Source organism: Saimiri boliviensis, chromosome 10 (assembly GCF_048565385.1).
Source record: "Saimiri boliviensis isolate mSaiBol1 chromosome 10, mSaiBol1.pri, whole genome shotgun sequence".
Taxonomy (NCBI): Eukaryota; Metazoa; Chordata; class Mammalia; order Primates; family Cebidae; genus Saimiri; species Saimiri boliviensis.
Genome location: NC_133458.1, coordinates 44,035,551 through 44,061,226, shown reverse-complemented (window position 1 = coordinate 44,061,226; position 25,676 = coordinate 44,035,551). Strand labels below are relative to the sequence as shown.

Here is a 25,676-nt window from a genome sequence, read left to right as displayed (position 1 = left end):
GCTCCCGGAGGCCCGGTCTCGGCGGCCCCGTGACCCGCAGGTGCTGGGAGATGCGCGGCTGAGACGCCGCGACCGCCTGAAGCCCGGACATGAGATGGGGTTTCACCATGTTGACCAGGATGGTCTCGATCTCTTGACCTCGTGATCCACCCGTCTCGGCCACCCAAAGTGCTGGGATTACAGGCGTGAGCCACCGCGCCCAGCCTGTTCACTTCTTTGGACTTCAGTTTTTTACTGTGGGCGTTACTACCTTTTCTGTGGAAAAGTAAGAACATTAAAATGAAAGATGCATGATGAAATCTAGGTGGAGAGGCTCTTGTGGTTAACTGATAATACTGAGTGATGCATGAGTCTTGCTCTGTCACCCAGGATGGAGCGAAGGGGCATGATCTCAGCTCACTGCAACGTCCGCCTCCCAGGTTTAAGCGATTCTCTTGCCTCGGCCTCCGGAGTAACTGGGACTACAGCTGTGTGCCACCACGCTTAGACATTGGTTTCTGTCTCCCATGACAGAAAGGGCTGAAAGAAATGGTGGTGTACTTTGGAATGACATTTTGAGTCTGCTGAAGTCAAAGAGGTTTTATGGAATCCCCAAGGAACCACAAAGAATATATTTGTGTAGATTCACAAAACAAAGTAAGAAAGAAAGAAAAGCATATAAATACAAAAATCAAAAAGACACAAAGGAAGAAAGAGAGAAAAGGGACTAAGAGACAAGAATCAAAGAATTAATAAAATAATATTAGCAAGTTTTTCTGTTTCAGAAGAATATACAGAGAGTTCACTTTAAATATCTATATAATCAAGAGACACACTTTCAGCCAGGCATAGTGGCTCATGCCTTTAATCCCAGCACCTTTAGAGCTGAAGCAGGTGGATCACCTGAGGTCAGGAGTTCAAGACCAGCCTGGCCAACATGGTGAAACCCCATCTCTACTGAAAATACAAAAATTAGCTGGGCATTGTGGTGGGTGCCTGTAATCACAGCTACTCAAAAGGCTGAGATGAGAGAATTGCTTGAACCCGGGAGGTGGAGGTTGCAGTGAGCCGAGATTGCAACACTGCACTCCAGTCTGGGAAACAAGAGCAAAACTTTCTCCAAAAAAAAAAAAAATAGACATACTTTCAATAATGGAATTAATTTTAAAATTTTGAGCCGGGCGCGGTGGCTCAGGCCTGTAATCCCAGCACTTTGGGAGGCCGAAGTGGGTGGATCACGAGGTCAAGACATCGAGACCATCCTGGTCAACATGGTGAAACCCCGTCTCTACTAAAAATACAAAAAATTAGCTGGGCATGGTGGCACATGCCTGTAATCCCAGCTACTCAGGAGGCTGAGGCAGAAGAATTGCCTGAGCCCAGGAGGTGGAGGTTGCAGTGAGCCGAGGTCGCGCCATTGCACTCCAGCCTGGGTAACGAGAGAAAAACTCCGTCTCAAAAATAAATAAATAAATAAATAAAAATAAAATATATGCTATTCTTACACAAAATGAAAATTCTGTAACCCAACTTTAGAAGCAAACAATACCCTTACATTGCTAAAGAAAAAATAAATACATGTGAATGTGTGTATATATAAAAAAAAAAAAAAAAAAAAATGTCTTTCTTCTAGATTATTGTGGTCTCTGGATGTCCCTCACATAATCACAGTGGTAAAGCTAACAGAAAAGCATATTTCATTTTTCAGCATTATATCTTTCAACCTAGGCATGTATGCTTAAAGTTGGGGATAGATATTAATTAGAAAATCCATATTAATGACTCAGTAAAAAAAGGGAATATATTTTCACAACTAGAAGCAAAACTACTGGAAGTATAGGCAGACACACACACACACACACACACACACACACACACACACAAATTTGGGCCCCAACTGAGTGTAAGATCAATGATGACCAGTTCAGTTTTCTTTTTTTTTTTTTTTTTTCCGAGACGGAGTTTCGCTCTTGTTACCCAGGCTGGAGTGCAATGGCGCGATATCGGCTCACCGCAACCTCCGCCTCCTGGGTTCGGGCAATTCTCATTCCTCAGCTTCCTGAGTAGCTGGGATTACAGGCACGAGCCACCATGCCCAGCTAATTTTTTGCATTTTTAGTAGAGACGGGGTTTCACCATGTTGACCAGGATGGTCTCGATCTCTTGACCTTGTGATCCACCCGCCTCGGCCTCCCAAAGTGCTGGGATTGCAGGCTTGAGCCACCGCGCCCGGCCGACCAGTTCAGTTTTGAAAATCCAGTAAAACTATTGTGTAAATGTAGAAGTGATAGTTTGGTAGGTTGACCTTTTCACTTTTCTTCAACTGATTATTTTTGTGTTACTTTGCTACAATCTGTGTGTTTGAAATTAACGTGGTGATAAGAAGTGTAAAATTATGTATGATCAATCAGAGAGAGAGAGAGAGAAAAGAGAAAGGAAGGAAAGGAAGAAAGTTTTTATGTTGGTTCCTGGGAATGGCTAGATAATCTTTTTCCCCCAGTACCTACTTTTCAAGATAATAGTGACTATGAAATTCACTCAGCTGAGGAGGATAAAAATTAATTTTTAATTTAAAAGCTTGCCAAGAAGATTACTAAGCAGTTTAGGGGGTTGTTTGTATTTATGTTCTCAGACAATGATAGAATTAACTTCAGTTGTATATAATGAGATTTGAGAGATTTTAAGTGTAAAAGTCACAAATGCAAAGCTTTTAGTAATTTTCTGAGCTTTCACCACCTCGCCAATCCCACCATGAGCCCTATATTCAAGAAAAGAAAATATTTTTTAAAATCTTTTTTAAAAAATAGATATGGGGGTCTCACTGTGTTGGCCAGGCTGGTCTGGAACTCCTGGCCTCAAGCGTTCCCCCGCCTCGGCCTTCCAAATTGCTAGGAATTACAGGTGGGAGCCACCACAACCAGCCAGAAATAAATTTTTAAAGGATACTAATTATTTTAGAAGATTTCCTTAGTTTTATCTCTATTCAGTTATAGTCAAAGACAGGAGTTGACAAATTAAGGCCCAGGGTCAGATTCAATTAGTCATTTGTTTTTATAAGGCCACAATATAAGAATGCTTTTATATTTTTAAATGATTTTTAAAAAACTATCCTGAATAATTTTTGTGTGAAAGTTATATAAAATTCAATTTTCAGACTTCACACTAGAGATTTTGGAAGACAGCCACGCTCATTCACTAATGGATTGTTTATGGATGCTTTTGTGCTGTAACACCGGAGCTGAGTGGCTGAGACAGAGACAGCATGCCTGCAAAGCCTAAAATATTGACTATTTGGCTGTTTACAGAAAAAGCTTGCTAACTCCTGCTCCAAGATAGTCTTGTCCACAGATTATGCATCCAACTTAAGGACCAAGAAAAAAAAAAGCCTGGTTATTAACTTAGATAACAAATAAATTAGATGGTTGGCAAGTCTATCTTACTGAGCTGTAAATGCCTGGCCAAGAACATTAGAATTTAGTGAAGAAAATTAGAAAGTTAGTAGGCATTATGTTGCTTAGACTGCATCTAAAGAGTTTGTTTTGGTTTTTGTTTTGTTTTGAGACAGAGCCTTGTTCTGCCACCCAGGCTGGAGGGCAGCAGCATGATCTCCACTCAGTGCGGTCTCCGCCTCCTGGATTCAAGCAATTCTCCTGCCTCAGCCTCCTGAACAGCTGAGATTACAGGTGTGCATCACAACACCTAGCTAATTTTTATATTTTTAGTAGAGACAGCATTTCACCATGTTGGCCAGGCTGGTCTTGAACTCCTGAACTCAAATGATCCACCAACCCTGGCCTCCCAAAATGCTGGGATTATAGGAGTGAGCCCCCCCATTTTTGTATATAATAAAATTGGAAATAGTTTTATCCTTCTTTACCAGAACTTGTACTGCACCATAAACAACAATAGTTATAGATGAGGCTACTTTATAACTTATAAAGAGTGATACAGATGTCATGAATTAAGGTATATATGGAAGACATGCATCCATCAAGAACATCTAATAAGTAGTCTCAAACTTTTTCTGATCGTGTGCCACCAGCAACAAAATTTATGAAACATAATTCCCACTATTTCAAAAAAATAGTTTGAGATACAATTCACATCCCATATAGTTCACCCAAAGTGCACAATTCAATAGATTTTATTTATATTCATGAAAACATAAACAGCCATTATCACAGTCGATTTTAGAACATTTTCATCACCTCAAAATGAAACTCCATACTGTTTAATTATCATTTCCTTATGCCCCCATTTCCATAGCCCCTAGCAATTACTTACACACCTTTTATGTGTATACATTTGCCTATTCTGAACATTTCACATAAATGCCATTATATAATATGAGGGCTTATATTATTAGCTTCTTTCACTTAGCATAATGTCTTCAAAATACATCCATGTTGCAGAATGTATCAGATGTATCATACTAAATTCTGGCAGACAGAAGAAGCTAACTCTGAGTCTCTTCTTATAAGGGCCCTGATCTCATCATAGGAGCCCAGCCCACATAATGTCATCTGAACTCAATTACCCCACAAAGGCCCCTCTTCCAGTGCCATCACATTGGGAGTTAGGATTTCAACAGATGAATTTCAGAAGGACTCAATTCAGTCCATAGTACTATTTGTCAGATCTATGTTCATCATCATTCTTTTTAACTTGTAATGCAGCTGCGAAGTGCTTTTTACCAGGAATCCAAGTAACAGATTTGTCATTTTCTTACTGTTTGCCTGTATCTGCATTATTGTTTCTACTTTTATTTTCTGTTTTCTTTTTCTTTTTTTTTTCTTGAGATGGAGTCTCACACTGTCGCCTAGACTGGAGTGCAGTGGTATGATCTTGGCTCACTGCAACCTCCACCTACGAGGTTCAAGCAATTCTCTTGTGTCAGCCTCCTGAGTAGCTGGGACTACAGGTGCACACCACCGCAGCCAGCTAATTTTTGTATTTTTAATATAAATGAGGTTTCACCATATTGGTCAGGCTGGTCTCAAACTCCTAACCTCAAGTGATCCACTTGCCTTGGCCTCCCAATGTGTTGGGATTACAGGTTTGAGCCACCTAACCCAGTCTGTTTCCTGTTTTCTTTTTCTTTCTTTCTTTTTTAAAAATTATTATTATACTTTAAGTTCTGGGAGACACGTAAAACTTGCAGGTTTGTTACATGAGTACACATGTGTCATGGTGTTTTGCTGCAGCCATCAACCCATCATCTACATTAGGTATTTCTCCTAATGCTATCCTTCTCCTATCCTTCATCCCATGACAGGCCCCAGTGTGTGATGCTCCCTTTCCTGTGTCCATGTGTTCTCATTGTTCAACTCTCACTTATGAGTGAGAACATGCAGTGTTCAGTTTTCTGTTCCTGTGTTAGTTTGCTGAGCATGATGGTTTCCAGCTTCATCCATGTCCCTGCAAAGGACATAAACTCATCCTTTTTTATGGCTGAATAGTATTTCATAGTGTATATGTGCCACATTTTCTTTATCTAATCTATCATTGATGGGCATTTGGGTTGGTTCCAAGTCTTTTCTATTGTGAATAGTGCTGCAATAAAAATACATGTACATGTGTCTATATAGTAGAATGATTTATAATCCTTTGGGTATATACCCAGTAACGGGATTGCTGGGTCAAATGGTATTTCTAGTTCTAGATACTGGAGGAATCACCACACTGTCTTCCACAATGATTGAATTAATTTACACTCCCACCAACAAGTGTAAAAAGCATTCCTATTTCTCCACATTCTCTCCAGCATCTGTTGTTTACTGACTTTTTAACTATTTTTCCTGAATACAGCATACCAATGAGTCTTGACTCTTTATCCAATTTTCCAGTCTGTGTCTTTTAATTGGGGCATTTAACCCTTTTGATTTAAGGTTAATATTCTTATGTGTGAATTTGATCCTGATATTATGATGCTAGCTGGTTATTTTGCCCATTCTAACTGGTGTGAGATGGTATCTCATTGTAGTTTTGATTTGCATTTCTCTAATGACCAATGAGGATGAGCTTTTTTCCATGTGTTTGTTGGTCACATAAATGTCTTCTTTTGAGAAGTGTCTGTTCATATCCTTTGCCCACTTTTTGATGTTTTTTTATTTTTTTTCTTGTAAATTTGTTTCAGTTCTTTGTAGATTCTGGATATTAGCCTTTTGTCAGATAGGTAGATTGCAAAAGTTTTCTCCCATTCTGTAGTTTGCTTGTTCACTCTGATGATACTTTCTTTTGCAGTGCAGAAGCTCTTTAGTTTAATTAGATCCCATTTGTAAATTTTGGCTTTTGTTGACATTGCTTTTGGTGTTTTAGTCATGAGGTCTTGGCCCAGGCCTATGTCCTGAATGGTATTGCCTAGGTTTTCTTCTAGGATTTTTATGGTTTTAGGTCTTATGTTTAAGTCTTTAATCCATTTTGAGTTAATTTTTGTATAAGGTATAAGGAAGGGGTCCAGTTTCTGTTTTCTGCATATGGCTAACCAGTTTTCCCAACATCATTTATTAAGTAGGGAATCCTTTCCCTGTATTTATTTTTGTCAGGTTTGTCAAAGATCAGATGGTTGTAGATCTGTGGCATCATTTCTGAGGCCTTTATTCTGTTCCATTGGTCTATATATCTGTTTTGGTACCAGTACTGGCTGTTTTGGTTACTGTAGCCTTGTAGTATAGTTTGAGTTCAGGTAGTGTGATGCCTCCAGCTTTGTTCTTTTTGCTTGTGATTGTCTTGCTGTACAGGCTCTTTTTTGGTTCCATGTAAAATTTAAAGTATTTTTTTTCTAATTCTGTGAGGAAAGTCAATGGTAGCTTGATGGGGATAGCATTGAATCTGCAAATTACTTTGGGCAGTATGGCCATTTTCATGATATTGATTCTTCCTGTCCATGAGCTTGGAATGTTTTTCCATTTTTTTACGTCCTTTCTTATTTCCTTGAGCAGTGGTTTGTAGTTCTTCTTGAAGAGGTTCTTCACATCCCTTGTAAGTTGTATTCCTATGTATTTTATTCTCTTTGTAGCAATTGTGAATGAGAGTTCACTCATGATTTAGCTCTCTGCTTGTCTTTTTTTGGTGTATTTGAATGCTTTTAATTTTTGCACATTGATTTTGTATTCTGAAACTTTGCTGAAGTTCCTTATCAACTTAAAGAGATTTGGTGCTGAGATAGTGGGGTTTTCTGAAAATACAATCATATCATCTTCAAACAGAGACAATTTGACTTCCTCTCTTGCTATTCGAATATGCTTTATTTCTTTTTCTTGCCTGATTTCCCTGGTCAAAACTTCCAATACCATGTTGAATAGGAGTGGAGAGAGAGAGCATCCTTGTCTTGTGCCAGTTTTCAAAGGAAATGCTTCCAGCTTTTGCCTATTCAGTATGATATTGGCTGTGGGTTTGTCATAAATAGCTCATATGATGTATAGACATGTTCCATCAATACCTAGTTTATTGAGAGTTTTTAACACAAAGGACTGTTGAATTTTGTTAAAGGCCTTTTCTGCATCTATTGAGATAATCATGTGTTTTTTGTCATTGGTTCTGTTTGTGTGATGGATTACATTTATTGATTAGTGTATGTTGAATCAGCCCTGCATCCCAGGCATGAAGCCCACTTGATCTTGGTGGATAAGCTTTTCAAAGTGCTGCTGGATTTGGTTTGCCAGGATTTTATTGAGAATTGTTGTATCAACGTTCATTAGAGATACTGACCTAAAATTTTCTTTTGTTGTTTCTCTGCCAGGTTTTGGCATCAGAATGATGGCCTCATAAAATGAGTTGGGGGCCTCCATCTTTTTGTATTGTTTGGAATAGTTTCAGAAGGAATAGTACCAGTTCCTCTTTATACCTCTAGTAGAATTTGGCTGTCAATCTATCTGGTCCTGGGCTTTTTTTGGTTGGTAGGCTATTAATTACTGCCTAAATGTCAAAACTTATTATTGGTCTATTCAGGGATTCAACTTCCTGATTAAGCTTGGGAGGGTGTATGTGTGCAGGAATTTATCCATTTCTTCTAGATTTTCTAGTTTATTGGCATAGAGGTGTTTATTGTATTTTCTGATGGTAGTTTGTATTTCATGGGATCAGTGGTGATATCCCCTTTATCATTTTTTATTGTATCTATTTGATTCTTCTCTCTTTTCTTCTTTATTAGTCTGGCTAGCAGTCTATCTATTTGGTGATCTTTTCAAAAAACCAGCTCCTGGAGTCATTGATGTTTTGAAGGACTTTATGTTTTTATCTCCTTCAGTTCTGCTCTGATCTTAGTTATTTCTTAGGCATTTAGTGCTATAAATTTCCCTCTAAACACTGCTTTATTTATGTTCTAGAGATTCTGGTATGTTGTGTCTTTGTTCTCATTGGTTTCAAATAACTTATTTATTTCTGCTTTAAATTCATTATTTACCCAGTAGTCATTCTGGAGCAGATTGTTCAGTTTCTATGTAGTTGTGCAGTATTGAGTTCCTTAATCCTGAGTTCTAATTTGATTGCACTGTGATCTGAGAGACTGTTGTTATTATTCCCATTCTTTTGCATTTGCTGAAGAGTGTTTTACTTTCAATTATATGATCAGTTTTAGAATAAGTACAATGTGGTGCTAAGAAGAATGTATATTCCATTGATTTGGGTTAGTGAGTTCTGTAGATGTTTATTAGGTCCACCTACTTCAGAGCTGAGTTCAAGTCCTGGATATCCTTGTTATGTTTCTGTTTCATTGATCTGTCTACTACTGACCCCCAGGTGTTAAAGAATCCCACTATTATTGTGTGAAAGTCTAAGTTTCTTTGTAGGTCTCTGAGAACTTGCTTTATGAATCGGGTACTCCTGTATTGGGTGCATATATAGGATAGTTAGCTGCTCTTGTTGCTTTTATCACTTTACCATTATGTAATGCTTTCCTTAGTCTTTTTTGATCTTTGTTGGTTTCAAGTCTGTTTTATCAGAAAATAGGATTGCAACCCTGCTTTTATTTTTGGTTTCCATTTGCTTGGTAAATATTCCTCCATCCCTTTATTTTAAGCCTATGTGTGTCTTTGTATGTGAGATGGGTCTCCTGAATACAGCATACCAATGAGTCTTGACTCTTTATCCAATTTTCCAGTCTGTGACTTTTAATTGGGGCATTTAACCCTTTTGATTTAAGGTTAATATTCTTATGTGTGAATTTGATCCTGATATTATGATGCTAGCTGGTTATTTTGCCCATTAATTGATGCAGTTTCTTCATAGTGTCGATGGTCTTTACAATTTGGTATGTTTTTGCAGTGGCTGGTACTGGTTTTTCCTATCCACATTTAGTGCTTCCTTCAGGAGCTCTTGTAAGGCAGTCCTGGTGGTGACAAAATCTCTCAGCATTTGCTTGTCTGTAAAGGATTTCATTTCTCTTTTGCTTATGATGCTTAGTTATGCTGGATATCAAATTTGGGGTTGAAGATTTTTTTCTTTAAGAATGTTGAATATTGATTCCCACTCTTTTGTGGCTTGTAGGTTTTCTGCCAAGGGATCCACTAGTCTGATGGGCTTCCCTTTCTGAGTAACCTGACCTTTCTCTCTGGCTGCCTTTAACATTTTTTTCCTCATTTCAACCTTGGCAAATCTCACAATTATGTGTCTTGGGGTTGCTCTTCTCTAGGAGTATCTTTTTGGTGTTCTCTTTATTTCCTGAATCTGAATGTTGGCCTGTCTTGCTAGCTTGAGGAAGTTCTCCTGCATAATGTTCTGAAGAGTGTTTTCCAACTTGGTTCCATTCTCCCCATCATTTACAGGTACACCAGTCAAATCTAGGTTTGGTCTTTTCACATATTTCTATATTTCTTGTAGGCTTAGTTCTTTCCTTTTTATTCTTTTTTCTCTAATCTTGTCTTCATGCTTTATTTCATTAAGTTGATCTTCAATTTCTGATATCTTTGCTTCTACTTGATTTATTTGGCTATTGATACTTATGTATGCTTCACTAAGTTCTCATACTGTGTTTTCTTTAGCTCCATCAAGTCATTTCTGTTCTTCTCTATATTGATTATTTTAGTTAGCAATTCTTCTAATTTTTTTTCAAGGTTCTTAGCTTCCTTGCATTGGGTTAGAACTTGCTTCTTTATCTCAGAAGAGTTTGTTATTACCCACCCTCTGAAGTTTACTTGTGCCAATTCATCAAACTCATTCTTCATCCAGTTTTGTTCTTTTACTGGTAAGAAGTTGTGATCTTTTGGAGGAGACGAGGCCTTCTGGTTTTTAGAATTTTCAGCCATTTTGTGCTGGTTTTTACTCATTTTTATGGATTTATCTACCTTTGGTCTTTGATGTTCATGTCCTTCAGATGGGGTTTCTGTGTTGACATCCTTTCTGTTGATGTTGATGCTATTCCTTTATGTTTGTTAGGTTTTTTACTAACAGTCAGGCTCCTCTGCTGCAGGTCTGCTGAAGTTTGCTGGAGGTCCACTCCAGAACCTGTTTGCCTGGGTATCACCAGTGGAGGCTGCAGGAGAGCAATGATTGCTACCTGTTTCTTTCTCTGAAAACTTCATCCCAGAAGGGCACCTGCCAGATGCCAGCCAGAGCTCTCCTGTATGAGGTATCTGTCGACCCCTGTTGGGAGGAGTCTGTCAGTCAGGAGGCATGGGGTTCAGGGACCCACTTGAGGAGGTAGTCTGTCCCTTAGCAGAGCTCGACTGCTGTACTGGGAGAATTGCTACTCTTCTCAGAGTCAGCAGGCAGGAATGTTTAAGTCTGCTGCAGCTGAGCCCTTCCCTCAGGTTCTCTGTCCCAGGGAGATAGGAGTTTTTCTTTAAGCCCCTGATCGAGGCTACTGCCTTTCTTTTAGAGATGTCCTGGTTAGAGAGGAGGAATCTAGACTGGCAGTCTGGCTACAGTAGCTTTGCGGAGCTGAGGTGGGCTTTGTCCAGTTTGTACTTCCCTGCCGTTTTTTTTTTATACTGTGGAAGGAATTCCGCCTACTCGAGCCTCAGTAATGGGAGATGACCCTCCCTGCATCAAGCTGGAGCATCCCAGGTTGCCTTTAGACTGCTGTGCTGGCAGTGAGAATTTCAAACCAGTGGATCTTAGCTTGCTGGGCTTTATGGGGGTGGTATCTGCTGAGCTAGACCACTTGGCTTCCTGACTTCAGCCCCTTTCCAGTGGAATGAATGGCTCTTTCTCACTGGCATTCCAGGTGCCACTGGGTTATGAAAAGAAACTCCAGCAGCCAGCTCTGTGTCTGCCCAAATGGCCGCCCAGTGTTGTGCTTGAGACCCAGGGCCCTGGTGGTATAGGCACCAGAGTGAATCTCCTGGTCCGTGAGTTGCAAAGACCATTGGAAAAGTGTAGTATCCAGCCGGAATGCAGTGTTCCTCATGGCAGGGTTCCTCACAGCTTCCATTGTCTAGGGGAGGGAGTTGGCCAATCCCTTACACTTCCTGGGTGAGGCAACGCCCCACCCTGCTTTAGCTCACCCTCCATGGGCTGCACCCACTATCTAACCAGTCCCAATGAGATAAACCATGTACTTTAGTTGAAAATTCAGAAATTACTTGCCTTCTGCATTGATCTTTCTGGGAGATGCAGACCGGAGCTATTTTTGTTTGGCCATCTGGAACTGTCATTTTTCCTATTTCCTGTTTGTTTGTTTTACAGAAATATTTTAAAGCTGTTTATTCACTTTGTAAAGGTAAGTTTTATTAAAATTAGAGAATATAATCTGTAAACTCCCTTTTCCAGCACACATATCTGTAATATATTCAGCACACTGAAAGCTAAATGAATAGGGATAAATAACGCTATTACACTCTACTCCCCAATCATGTTACAGAACACTTACTCTTCCTTTAAGACATCTTTCTACCATATTGAAAGACTCACATAGAGAAAGAATGGGGGCTCCAGTGTCTCTCTGAATACTGAACAGAAAAAGCCTAATGTATTTTTTTTAAGAACAAAAATATGAAGAGGCATCTTTTCTTCTGCACATCCTCTGCCCAAATCATCTTATGCTTGTCCTGGGAATGCACCCATCTTTGAAGACCTAGGAAAACCTCACAACCTGAGGGTTATTTTTAAAAGAGAATATTCTAAAAACCAATGCGGTGTGGCAATTTTTGTCTGTTAAGGGAAGGATTTACTAATTTGTGAAAGAAGTTATAGTTCGTCAACTATATATAGTGTTTACTCTGTGCCAGGCATTATTTTAAACACTTTTATAAATATGAGCTCATTTAGTCCTCATAATGACCCTGTGGGATAAGTACAATTATTTTCTCATTTCACTTTGGAAGGAACTGAGGCATGGAGCTTAGAGGCTGTCTGGCTCTTAACCAGTGCATTCAGCTATCTCTGCCTAGTTAACAATTATTAGAAAAATGTAACCCAAGTTTGGAATACAAATGCAAGTCCCAAGCTTCTTTTCCCATTCTCTGTCCCACCACCCCAAAGTCAGAGTTATTTCATGCTTCATTCTAGGTATTTAGTCCTGCCACAGGTTGTTCTATTTTCTCAAATAAGTATATTCTAAGGAATGGCCTGGAAATACAAGTGGAATTACACTATTATTTTATTCTGATTACAATAATATTTATTCTGGTTAGAATAAACTATTTCGGTAGGAAAGACAGGGTTAGGGGACAGGATGCTATCACAGATGAAGGAAAATGAGGTCCTGTGCATTTAGGGAATGATTAGAAAACATAAAAAAATGAGGAAGGAAACCAAGTATGCATTAGAAGGAAAACAAACTGGGCTTAACCCAGTTCCTATGTATGTGGGGTTGTAGGGAGAAGGCAAAGAATAGTGAAATAACAGATAAAAAAGAAGAACTGGTCAAAATTAGGAAAGTGAGAAGACATACAGGTTTTCTAATTTAATTGTACTTGTTGACCTTTGTTTAATTTTCAGTCTTTATTTTATGGAAAACTTTAAACAAATGCCAAAGTAGAAACAAGTATGTGCATGAACCTCTAGGTAAGCACTACCAGCTTCATGCCTAGTCTTATTACATTTGTAACCCCCACTCCCTTTTCTGCCATATTACTGTAAAAAAAAAAAAAAAAAACTCTCAGACATCACATCATTTCATCCATAAGTATTTTAGCATGTACCTCAAGAAAAATGGTCTTTTAAAAACCATAACTTAATACCATGATCACACCTAAGCAAATTTAGCTATAATTCTACATAGTGTTCAAATTTTCCTGATTGCATTATGATTTTTTCCAGTTTGTTTGAATCAGGTTCAACATATAATCTCCAAGGCTGTTATGTCTCTTAAATCTATTTGAATTTGTAGGTTTCTCTTATATTTTCCTCTTACTTAAAAAAAATCCCAATTTATTTGTTGAAAATGTGTAGGTATGGGAGAGAAATGATTAATTTGGTGTTGCTCATGGTGTGTGGATGGTGCCAGTCATGCACCGAAGTGGAGCTGACCAGGGAGTAGTTGGCAATGTGGGTCAGCAGCTTAGGTCAAAGCAAATTATATTGATTTATTAAATATTTGAACAGTGGTTTTTATTGAAGTCATTGAAGCAGGTAAGATCATCAATTGAAAGGCTGAAGAGTGAAGAGTAGATCAAGAGCTGAGCTGTGAGAAGAGAGCCAAGAGCAGGCAGGGCCACAGCAAAGAGAGAGAACTGCTTCAGGAAAATGTCAGCAGTGCCAATCTTGGTTTGTTGTTATTGTTGTTGTTTTTTCATTGAGAATGAGATATCTATACCCTCAACCATTTATCTTTTGAGTTAAAAACAATCCAATAATACTGTTTAAGTTACTTAAAAAATATACAGTTAAGTTATTGTTGACTATTGTCATCCTCTTGTGCTATCAAATAGTAAGTCTTATTCATTCTATTTTTTGTACACATTAACCATCCCCACCTTCCCCCAGTGCCTCCCGCTACCTTTGCCAGCCTCTGGTAACCATCCTCCATGAGTTCAACTGTTTTGATTTTAGATCCCACAAATAATTGAGAACATGTGGTATTTGTCTTTCTATGCCTGGCTTAATTCACTTAATGATCTTCAGTTTCATCCGTGTTGTTGCAAATGACTGGATCTCCTTCTTTAATAGTACTCCATTGTGTATATGGACCACAATTTTCTTTATCCATTCATCTTTTGATGGACACTTAGATTGCTTCCAAATCTCAGCTATTGTAAACAGTGCTGACACAAATGAGAGTGCAGATATCTCTTTGATATACTGATTTTCTTTCTTCCAGATCCCACCAAGCAGTGGAATTGCTGGATCATATGGTAGCTCAATTTTTAGTTTTTTGAGGAAACTCCAAACTGTTCTCCATTGCGGTTGTGCTAATTTACATCCCCACTGACATTGTACAGGGGTTTCTTCTTCTTCACATCCTGTCCAGCATTTTTTATTGCCTGTCTTTCAGTTAAAAGCCATTTTAACTGGGGTAAGAGAAAATCTCATTGTAGTTTTGATTTGCATGTCTCTGTGATCAACGATGTTCAGCACCTTTCTATATGTCTACTTGCCATTTATGTCTTCTTTTGACAAATACCTATGCAAATATTTTGCCCATTTTTTGGAACAGATTATTAAATATTTTTTCCTACAGAGTTGTTTGAACTCCTTACATGTTCTGATTATTAATTCCTTGTCATGTGGGCAGTTTGCAAATATTTCTTGCATTGTGTGAGTTCTGTCTACATTTTGTTGGCTATTTCTTTGCTATGCAGAAGCTTTTTAACTTGATGTGTTCCCATTTGTCGATATTTGCTTTGGTTACCTGTGCTTGTGGGGTATCGCTCAAGAATTCTTTACTGAGACCACTGTCCTAGATATTTTCCCCAATGTTTTCTTGTGGTAGTTTTTTAGTTTGAGGCCTTACATTTAAGTCTTTAATCCATTTTGATTAATATTTGTACACAGCAAGAGATAGGGGTCTAGTTTCATTTGTCTGCATATGGATATCCAGTTTTCTCAGCACCATTTATTGAAGAGACTGTCTTTTCTCCATTGTATGTTCTTGAGAAGTAGGCTTCTCAACTTCAGAAAAGTCTCAGGATACAAAATCAATGTGCAAAAATCACAAGCATTCCTATACACCAATAACAGACTTAAAGAGAGCCAAATCAAGAACAAACTGCATTCATAATTGCTACAAAAAGAATAAAATACCTAGGAATACAACTAACAAAGAATATAAAGGACCTCTTTAAGGAGAACTACAAACCACTGCCCAATGAAACAAGAGAGGACACAGGCAGACAGACAAACATTCCATGCTCACGATTAGGAAGAATCAATATCATGAAAATGGCCATACTGACCAAAGTAATTTATAGATTCAATGCTAGCCCCATCAAGCTACCAATGACCTTCTTCACAGAACTGGAAAAAACCACTTCAAACTTCATATGGAACCAAAATAGAGCCTGCATAGCCAAAACAATCCTAAGCAAAAAGAACAAAGCTGGAGGCATCACGCTGCCTGACTTCAAACTATGTTACAAGGCTACAGTAGCCAAAATAGCATGGTACCAGTACCAAAACAGAGACACAGACCAATGGAACAGAACAGAGGCCTCAGAAGCAACATCACACATCTGATCTTTAATAAACCTGACAAAAACAAGCAATGGGGAAAGGATTCCCTGTTTAATAAATGGTGTTGGGAAAACTGGCTAGCCATGTGCAGAAAGCAGAAACTGGACCCCTTCCTGACACCTTACACTAAAATTAATTCCAAATGGATTAGAGATCTAAACATAAGACCAAACACCATAAAAACTCTAGAAGAAAACCTAGGCAAAACCATGCCAGACATAGGCATAGGCAAGGACTTCATGATTAAAACACCAAAAGCAACGGCAACAAAAGCCAAAATAGACAAATGAGATCCAATTAAACTCCAGAGCTTCAGTACAGCAAAGGAAACAATCATTAGAGTGAATTGGCAACCAACAGAATGGGAAGAAATTTTTGCAATCTACCCATCTGACAAAGGGCTAATATCCAGAATCTACAAAGAATTGAAACAGATTTACAAAAACACAAAAACAAAAACAAATAAACCCATTCAAAAATGGGTGAAGGATATGAACAGACACTTTACAAAAGAAGACATTGATGAGGCCAACAAACATATGAAAAAATGCTCATCAACACGTCACTAGAAAGATGCAAATCAAAACCACGTTGAGATACCATCTCACACCAATTAGAATGGTGATCATTAAAAAATCTGGAGACAACAGATGCTGGAGAGGATGTGGAGAAATAGAAACACTTTTACACTGTTGGTGTGAGTGTAAACTAGTTCAACCATTGTGGAAGATTGTGTGGCACTTCCTCAAGGACCTGGAAATAGAAATTCCATTTGACCCAACAATCCCATTATTGGGTATATACCCAAAGGATTATAAATTGTTCTATTATAAAGACACATGCATACGTATGTTCATTGCAGCACTGTTTACAATAGCAAAGACGTGGAACAAACCCAAATGTCATTCATCAATAGACTGGATAAAGAAAATGTTGCACATATACACCATGGAATACTATGCAGCCATAAAAAAACGATGAGTTAGTGTCCTTCATAGGGATGTGGATGAATCTGGAAACCATCATTCTCAACAAACTGACACAGGAACAGAAAACCAAACACTGTATGCTATCACTCATAGGCAGGTGTTGAACAATTAGAACACATGGACACCAGGAGAGGAGCATCATACACCATGGTCAGTAGGGGGGTCTAGGGGAGGGACAGTGGGGGTGGGGAGGTTGGGGAGGGATAATGAGGGGAGAAATACCGGACATAGGTGATGGGGGGTTGAAGGCAGCAAACCACCTTGCCATGTATGTACCTACACAACAATCCTGCATGATCTGCACATGTACCCCAGAACCTAAAGTACAATTTTTAAAAAATCTATTTTGTTTGATGTGAGTATATAGGTACTCCTGCTCTTTTTTGGTTTACAAAAAAGAGCAGGAGTACCTATATACTCACATCAAATGTATGGAATATCTTTTTCTATCCCTTTATTTTCAGCCTGTGTTTCTTCTTATAGGTGAAGTGTGTTGCAGAAAACTCATCAATGAGTCTTGTATTTTCATTCATTCAGCCTTTTGATAGGAGAGTTTAGTCCATTTACATTCAATGTTATTATTAATAAGTAAGAACTTACTCCTGCTGCCATTTTGCTATTTGTTTTCTGATTGTTTTGTGGTCTACTTTCTTTCTTTCTTTCCTGTCTTGCTTTAGTGAAGGTGATTTTTTCTGGTGATAGGATTTAATTACTTGCTTTTAATTTTTTTATATCTATTGTATGTTTTTTGGTTTGAGGTTACCATGAGGCTTGCAAATACTATCTTATAACGCGTTATTTTAACCTGATAACAACTTACCACTGTTCACCTAAACAAAAAAACAAGTAAAAGGAAAACTAATAAAAACTCTACTCTTTGCTTCATCCCAACCCCCCAGCCTTTTAACTATCTGTTTTTTCTATTTATATCTTCTTGTACTGTGTCTTGAAAAGTTGTAGTTATTATTTTTGATTGGTTCATTGTTTAGTTTTTCTACCTATGATAAGAGTAGTTTACACACCACAGTTACAGTGTTATAATCTTCTGGTTTATTTTTCCGTGTGCTACTATTACCAGTGAGTTTTGTAGTTTCAGTTGATTACTTATTGCTCATTAATGTCCTTTGCCTTCTGATTGAGGTACTCCCATTATCATTTCTTGTAGGATAGGTCTGATATTGATGAAATCTCTCAGCTTTTTTTTCCTGGGAAAATCTTTATTTCATCTTTATGTTTGAAGGATATTATCACCAGATATACTATTCTAGGGTAAAAGATTTTTTCCTTCAGTAATTTAAATATGTCATGCTATTCTCTCCTGGTCTACAAAAGTTTCCACTAAAAAGTCTGTTGCCAGGCATATTGGAGCTTCCTTATATGTTATTTGTTTCTTTTCTCTTGCTGCTTTTAGATGCAAGAGACCTTTGGGAATTTAATTATTAATTGCCTTGAGGTAGTCTTCTTTGGGTTAAATCTGCTTGATGTTGTAAAACCTTCTTGTACTTGGAAACTCTTTCTTTAGGTTTGGGAAGTTTTCTGTTATCCCTTAGAATAAATTTTTTCTTTCTTTCTTTCTTTCCTTTTCTTCTTTCTTTCTTTCTTTTTTCTTTCTTTCTTTTTTTCTTTCTTCTTTCTCTCTCTCTCTCTCTCTCTCTCTCTCTCCCTTTCCCTTCCCTTCCCTTCCCTTCCCTTCCCTTCCCTTCCCTTCCCTCCCCTCCCCTCCCCTCCCTTCCCCTTCCCTTCCCTTTCCTTCACTCACCACAACCTCCACCTCCTGGGTTCAACTGATTCTCCTGCCTCAGCCTCTCAAGTAGCTGGGATTACTAGTGTGCACCACATCTGGCTAATTTTTGTATTTTTAGTAGAGACCAGGTTTCACCATGTTGACCAGGCTGGTCTTGAACTCCTGCTCAGAATGAGACTGTGAAGACAAGGCCTTTAAAGAGGTAATTAAAGTAAAATGAACTATAGCAGTGAGCCCTACTACAGCATTAAGTGTGTCCCTATAAGACAAGGAGTTTAGGGCACAGGCATGCACAAAGTAATGACATATGGAGACACAAGGAAAAATGATCGTCTCATCAAGGCGAGAAGGCTTTAGAAGAAACCAACCCTGCCAACACGTTAATCTTGGACTTTCAGGTTTCACAGATGTGAGGATGTAAATTTCTGTTGATTAAACCACCCAAGCTGTGCCACTTTGTTATAACAGCCCTAGCAAATTAATACAAGTACTCTCTTGTGAAAGTCACCTTCATCCTACAGACATCGAAAATGGTTCCTATCATCAGCAGCCACCCACAGGAGCATAAGCAGTCATGACCTTAGGTACCACTCCAGTGGAGAGCACAGAATTGTCCCTTCAAACTGAATAAATGCTCTCTCTGAAGTCAGTGTAGCTGTCTCTAGAGAAGTCATTGGAGCAGAACAGCCTTCTGGACAGTGTGTGTTTAATAAAAGCTGTGAAAAAAAACTTTTAAAAAATGAGTGTGTTGTTAGGAAGTAAAAATAGATTTTGGAAAGCTAATTTTAAAAAAGCCATTCTTTCGAGCTTACCAAATTATCATTAAATTCTTTCAAATTTACCAGATTATTATCAAGCATTTTAGGGGGTATTGTTTAATCCTAACATGTAATCCCTAAAATCTAGCCATCTACCTTTTTATTTTCTTTCTGTGAACCTAATTCTTAAGGTTTACAGTTTTCCTCCACTTAGTCTCCTGGCTGTCCTCAGGCTACATTTTTTTTGAAAGGATCATTTGGTAAGGAATGAAAACAAGGTAGGGGAAGCATTTGGAGAATTGATTGCACTGCACAAATGCATTTATATGGTGACTTGGGTGAGGTGATTATGTGCATTTATCATTTGTGTGATTATTTTAAAAGGAGCCCTTGAATAAGATAAAAAGAATTTGCTGAACTGCAAAGGCAGGAATTGGGATTAGATAAACTGAGAAGAAATGGATCTTGCTTGTGTTACCTTCTGCTGTTTGTCTTAAATGAAATTTGTCCTCTAGTCCATGGACACATTCGAGTTGAGATTGGTAACCAGACTGCAGTAGGATCCTTATGGCTCCCTGCTGAACATATCATCAAATGTTTAATATGCATAACTACTTCAATTTGGTGGCCTGTTCGTCTATAATACCTGCCTTATGTTGAAGACTTTAGTTGGTGACCACCTTGAATGCCAAAAGTAGCAAGTTATTTATTGTTAAACACACACATACTTGTATCAATTAGACTCTATTCTGACTACTTGAAAATTTAGAAATAAGAGACTTTCAATGCTAAGGGTACAAATAACACTGCAGAGGCACAGAAGTTTCCTTCCTCTTGGTTGGTAAAGCACCTTGGAGAGTAGGGCACACTCCCAAGTAAGGACTATGAATTAGAGAACCCTGGGAAGAGCTTGGCCTTGGAAAGCTGGGGATCCTATGGAAAGACAAATATTAGTCTAGCATAAGCACACCATGTCTTCTTGACTCCCAAGATTACCCAAGAAAAGCACAAAGACTTCTTGGTCAGACAGGGGTCTAGCAAAGCTCTGTGTCACCAGAGATATTTAAGTGTTTTCTTGACTAGTGAGTCCCAAATCTTGTAAATTGTCTCACTCAGATTACTTGCCTGCTGGATAGAAGCAGAATATTATCCTCCAGATATATATAAAAAGTAATGAATAGACAGGCTGATATAACTCTTGGATATGGTTAGAGAAACTGGGAATGATTTAGATTTGTATGTCCCCTGAGCAAACTCATTTTAAAAGGAGACAAAAACCAACTATTGCTTAACTCTGTTATTGTTAATATCTTTATGCTGTACTTGACTGGGTCTGACTTTAGTTTATTGATATACTTCTGTTCTATTTTAAAAGGTTTGTCGATATACTATGAACAAGAAGCAAATAGGAATTCCTGATCGTTAAACAGACACTAAGTCAATTGGGTAAGTCATGGAAAAAGTATGTGGGCAATGTGGCATAGAGGAGACCCTGTGAGTCTAGCCCAAGTAACTTCGCATGGAGTCAGGAGGAATGTAAGTAAGTGCTACCTCTGCACACCTTTCAACCTGACAGTCTGGCTATTCTATTTAGGCTGCCTCTGGTCATTGTGGGGGAGGGGCAAGATATAATGCTGAAAAGAACTTGCCACAATTTCCTGGAGGGGGGTGACACTCATTTCCTGGAGGGGTGGTAGGCAGTATTACTAGCACTAAAACAATAAAATTTACTGGGGCACAGCCTTGTCTCACTGATACCAGAGGGTCAGTTCTATTTCAACCTATAGGAAGATTACTTATCAGCTTCATGATGAGGTGAGGCACAGTGGCTCATGCCTGTAATCCCAGCACTTTAGGAGGCAAAAGCAGGAGAATTACTTGAGCCCGGGAGTTCAAGGTTGTAGTGAGCTGTGATTGTACAACTGCACTCCAGCCTGGGTGACAGAATGAGACCCTGTCTCCAAAACAAAACAAAAGAGAAAAACCAAAACAGATTACCCCAGCTAGGAGATGCACACTGTTCAGCAAGAGCAGTCAGAGGAGGGGGCAGTGCTCCACCTGCACGCATTTGACCATTCTAAAATTAGCCCATGATTTCCTTTCATTCCTTGTATCCTATCATCCTACATTTGAAATTTCTCTGAAACTATCACTATGGCTGCAGCAATCTACTGTTTGGGGCTTATTCTGGGCTGTCATTTCCTATATTTTCCCAGAGATCTGATCCTGCCTGCTTTTTACTTTTCAGGTATTTCTCAAATGTTCTTATTCTCTTTTTTTATTTTCTAGTGCTGGTAATAATGTATTACTTTTAGTTTTTTTTTTTTTTTTCTTTCTCAGAGGTTGGAAGAGATAAGAAAATTTTCCATCTTGGTTCAACTAAAGATACAAATTTATTTTTAAAAGAGAATCATATTTTGCAGGAAGTCTAACTATACCCACTGGATGATAAACTCTCATCTTACCCACAGTGCTAAGTATTTAAATAACTAGATAGATCTTTTTTAAAGACTATATTCTAGGAAAATATATACCAAGGTCAAAAAGATCACAGTTAATAAAACCTTCAGATTTATTTTAAAATTACATTATTCTAAAGAGGCTACCTAATTTATATAGAACTAAAATTCTTTCATGTTAAAGAAGAAGCAAAATTTACTCATTAAACAAAGAGGCTGGGGTCAGTGGCTCATGCCTGTAATCTCAGCACTTTGGGAGGGCAAGGCCAGCCAATCACTTGAGGTCAGGAGTTAGAGACCAGCCTGGCCAACAAGGTAAAACCATGTCTCTACCAAAAACACAAAAATTAGCCGAGTATGGTGAGCACCTGTTATCCCAGCTACTCAGGAGGCTGAGGCAGGAGAATCACTTGAGCCCAGGAGGTGAGGTTACAGTGAGTGGAGATTGTGCCCCTGCACTCTAGCCTGGGCAATAGAGTGAGACTCTGTCTCAAACAAACAAACAAACAAAAAACAAAGGGACTAGGATGTTGAGTTTATCAAACAGATGCTTAAACAAATACTCACCCATTTTCTGACCTATTTTCTAGGCAGAAGATATTCCGTATTACTTTGTAACCTGTTCCCTTATACTTGCCTTATGTGGAAGACTTTAGCTGGTGACGACCTTGAATGCCAGAAGTAGCAAGTTATTTATTGTTAAACATACGCATGCATGTATTGATTGGACTCTATTCTGACTACTTGAAAATTTAGAAATAAGGCACTTTAAATACTGAGGGTAAAAACAATAATCCTGAAGGGGCACAGGAGTTTTCTTCCTCTTGGTTGGTAAAGCAGCTTGGAGAGTAGGGCAGACTCCCAGGAAAGGACCCTGAAGTAGAGATCCTTGGGAAGAGCTTGACCTCAGAAAGCTGGGGACCCCATGGAAAGACAAACATTAGTCTAGCATGAGCATATTCTGTCTTCTTGACTCCCAAGAGATGAAGAAGTTGCTGGGTGGACAGGCCCTGCCTACCCTGCCCCGATGCTAGGGAAAGGATATAGGAAGACCAAGCAGCAGAGAGGCCTTTACCAAATCCTTTAGCAGGAAATTGTCTCCCTGCTTACTCCATCATTACCAGCCCACAGGAGGAGGGGTCACTTTGCTTGCCACCACCTGTGAAATTGCCACCACTTAGGGTATCCCCTAAAATCAGACTTGAGCTCCAGTTGGCCAACAGCAACAACAATAAGATGACACCTAAGAGAAACTAGCAGTCAGAAATGAAAGTTAGATTAAAAAAAAAGAAATCCTTTGTGAGATAAATCTGTTCAATGAGACAAATTAAAGCTGGAATTATGAGAGGTTAATTAATGAATAAAAATACACAGTTAGAAGAAATAAGACCTAGCATTTGATAGATTAGTAAGATGACTATAGTTAACAATAATTTAGTGTACAAATGTTCCTAGAATAGAAAAAAGGTAAATGTTTAAAGTGATGGATATCCCAATTACCCAATTTGATCTTTATGCATTAGATGAGTGTATCAAAATATCACATCTATCCTGAATATAATATATATATTATATATCAATAAAAAATTTTAAAACCATAACTATAAAATATTAGTATGGTTTAAGGAGAGTCAAGTAGAGGTTACAGGATACTTTTTCTTATAAACAGTAACAGACATAGTTCTTTATTTAAATAATTCTGTAAATAAAATGAAGCATACAAACTGTATATTCCAAGTAGACTTGGAACATATAACAGAACTATATTGTATTAGTTTCCCAGGGCTGCTGTAACAAAATTGATGGCAGCAGTGATCCATCTGGAGCAGCCATTGCAAAGACACCAGCTGCAGTGGAAGAGGTGTGGCTGGGGCTGTGCACTCCATAGAGCTAATGGGAGCTGGGAACAGACGTAAGCCCCACCCTCTTCCCAGCTGGCTAGAGCCTCAGGCTTCCCTGGTGCCGCTGTGGCTGCCCAGGCACAGCTCCAGATCAGAGCATCTCTGCGCTCTTGGGGGCTGGAAGCAGGTGGGAACCCTGTTCTCCCAGTAACAGCTGCAGCTGCCTAGCCATGGCCTCAGACCCAGGCATCTCTGTACTTTCAGACCTGGGAATCCCAGCTGCCCCCACAGGAACAGAAGTGCCCGCTCCTGCTGTCTGGCCTCTCTCTGCTCGCAGCACACTCCAATTTCTGAGCAGAGTTGAGGCAGAGCCCGAGTGCTGTCACAACCTGGCTCCTGTCTTAGCCCCCTCTGGACTTTGGGGTGTCAATGAGCACAGGAGGGAAGTTAAAGGGGCTGCTGAGGGCAGCTCAGGGCTGGCCTGCAGACACCCCTTGGCATGAACAGTCATGATAGGTGGTGGCAGGAGGCAGATTGGCTCCTTGGTGAAAAGTGGTGGGTCCCTACTGAAGCCCCACATTCAAGCAGGGGAGGGCCTGAAGCCTGAGTGCCAGTCTGCCAGTTCCGTTGAGGAGAATGGGAACTTATGGTGCTTTTTCTGGGCCCTCCCATGTCCTCCCATAGACCAGTAAGCACTCACTTCCTCTCTACTGAAGCCCATAAAAACCCCCAGACCTAGCCAGACTCGGGCAGACTTAGGGCTGACCTGCCTGCGGAGAATAACCACCCACGGTGGTTCTCCTATCTGCTGAGAGCTGGACACTCGCTGATATGACCTGCCTGCTGAGAGGAGCTATGCACTGCAGGTCTCCTCTGAGCTGTTTGTCACTCATTATAGGACCTCTTTGACTTGTTTACCCTCCACATGTCCACCTACCTCATTCTTCCTGAAAGTGGGACAAGAACTCAGGTCCTGCTCAGTGGTGAGGCTTAAAAAGCTGTAACACAAACAGGGCTGAAACGCCCCCTTTGCTCGATGAGAAGGAGAGAAGAGAAAAAGAGAGAAGAGTTGTGGTTCTTCAGAGAGCCCAGACCTAGGAGCTCCCTGAGCCAGGGCTGTGACACCATCTTTGGGGCTCTGCAGTCTCTGGTACCTCCAAGCTTCCAGGTCTCACTATATTCCTTAGTGTCAGCAGTGGAAGTTGCTTGTGGTACTCCTGGTCCAACCACAGACTTCCAGGGAGCTAGCATCTGGAGCTGCCCACCCCACCATAGCCAGCATGCCTGGCTGTGCACAGTGACCAGACCCCACACTCACTGGCTGACACTCTCCTCACTGCTCTGCACCTGGCTCGCTGTTGGCAGGCATGGGATTCAGGCTGGTAGCATGAGCCAAGTGCAGCCTGCCAGTCCTTTTAGGCAGAACAGGCCCAGGGGACCCAAGCAAAACTCAGGCAAAGGCACCACCAGCCACAGAAAAGTGACACTCCAAGGATTCCGTGACAAAATTGTAATAAACTAGGGGCTTAAAACAACAGAAATGTATTCTCTCACAGTTCTGGAGGTTAGAAGTCTAAAATCACAGTTTAAGCAGGACAATGCTCTCCCTTAAGACCTGGGGAAAAATCCTGTGTTGTCTCTTCCACCTTCTAGTGCTTGCTAACAGTCTTCGGCATTTCTTGACTTTTAGCTGCATCACTGCAACCTCTGCTTCTGCCATCACATGAGTTTCTTCCACTGTGTATCTCTGTATCTTTAGATTTCCCTCTCCCAATAAGGATACGAAGCATTTGATTTAGGATTCACCTCAGCTTACTTATATTTGCAAAGACTGTATTTCCAAATAAGGTCACAGTAGGCATTAAGGACTTTAACATATCTTTTTGGAGGATACAATTAAATCTACAACATATCTCAAAGCACAAAGCAAAATTATAATGAGAGAAATCATAAGAGAAAAGGGAATAGAATTGGATGACACCTCCATGAAACATGGAAACAATAGCCATTCCAGCAAAGACGTAAGACCATAAACTGAAATAATATTGTAATGAAACCAGTAGAGGAAAAAAGTGTCCCTGAGCTAAAGAAAGGTCTGAATCTTTAGACTGGAATGTTTGTCAAGTGCCTGATGGCATTGATGTATATATATTATATATATATATATATATATATATATATATATATATATAGTATTTAGATATATTCTAGGAAGTTTTTAAATTGTAAGGATAACTAGAAAAACTTCTAAGCTTTCTGTGAAACAGGTGTTACACTACCTGATTTCAAACTATACTACAAGGATACAATAAACAAAATTGCAGGGTATTGGTACAAAAACAGACACATAGACC

At 39.3% G+C, this 25,676-nt stretch overlaps 1 long non-coding RNA gene across 1 annotated transcript; it reads left to right on the top strand.

The window, feature by feature from the left end:
- The first annotated feature begins 2,579 nt into the window (after window positions 1-2,579).
- LOC141580058 (uncharacterized) lies at window positions 2,580-25,445 on the top strand. The gene is made up of 5 exons (XR_012512053.1): window positions 2,580-3,662; window positions 10,388-10,546; window positions 11,605-11,638; window positions 18,383-18,466; window positions 20,398-25,445. It is a non-coding gene; the product is annotated as an uncharacterized LOC141580058 (long non-coding RNA).
- The last annotated feature ends 231 nt before the right edge of the window (window positions 25,446-25,676 follow it).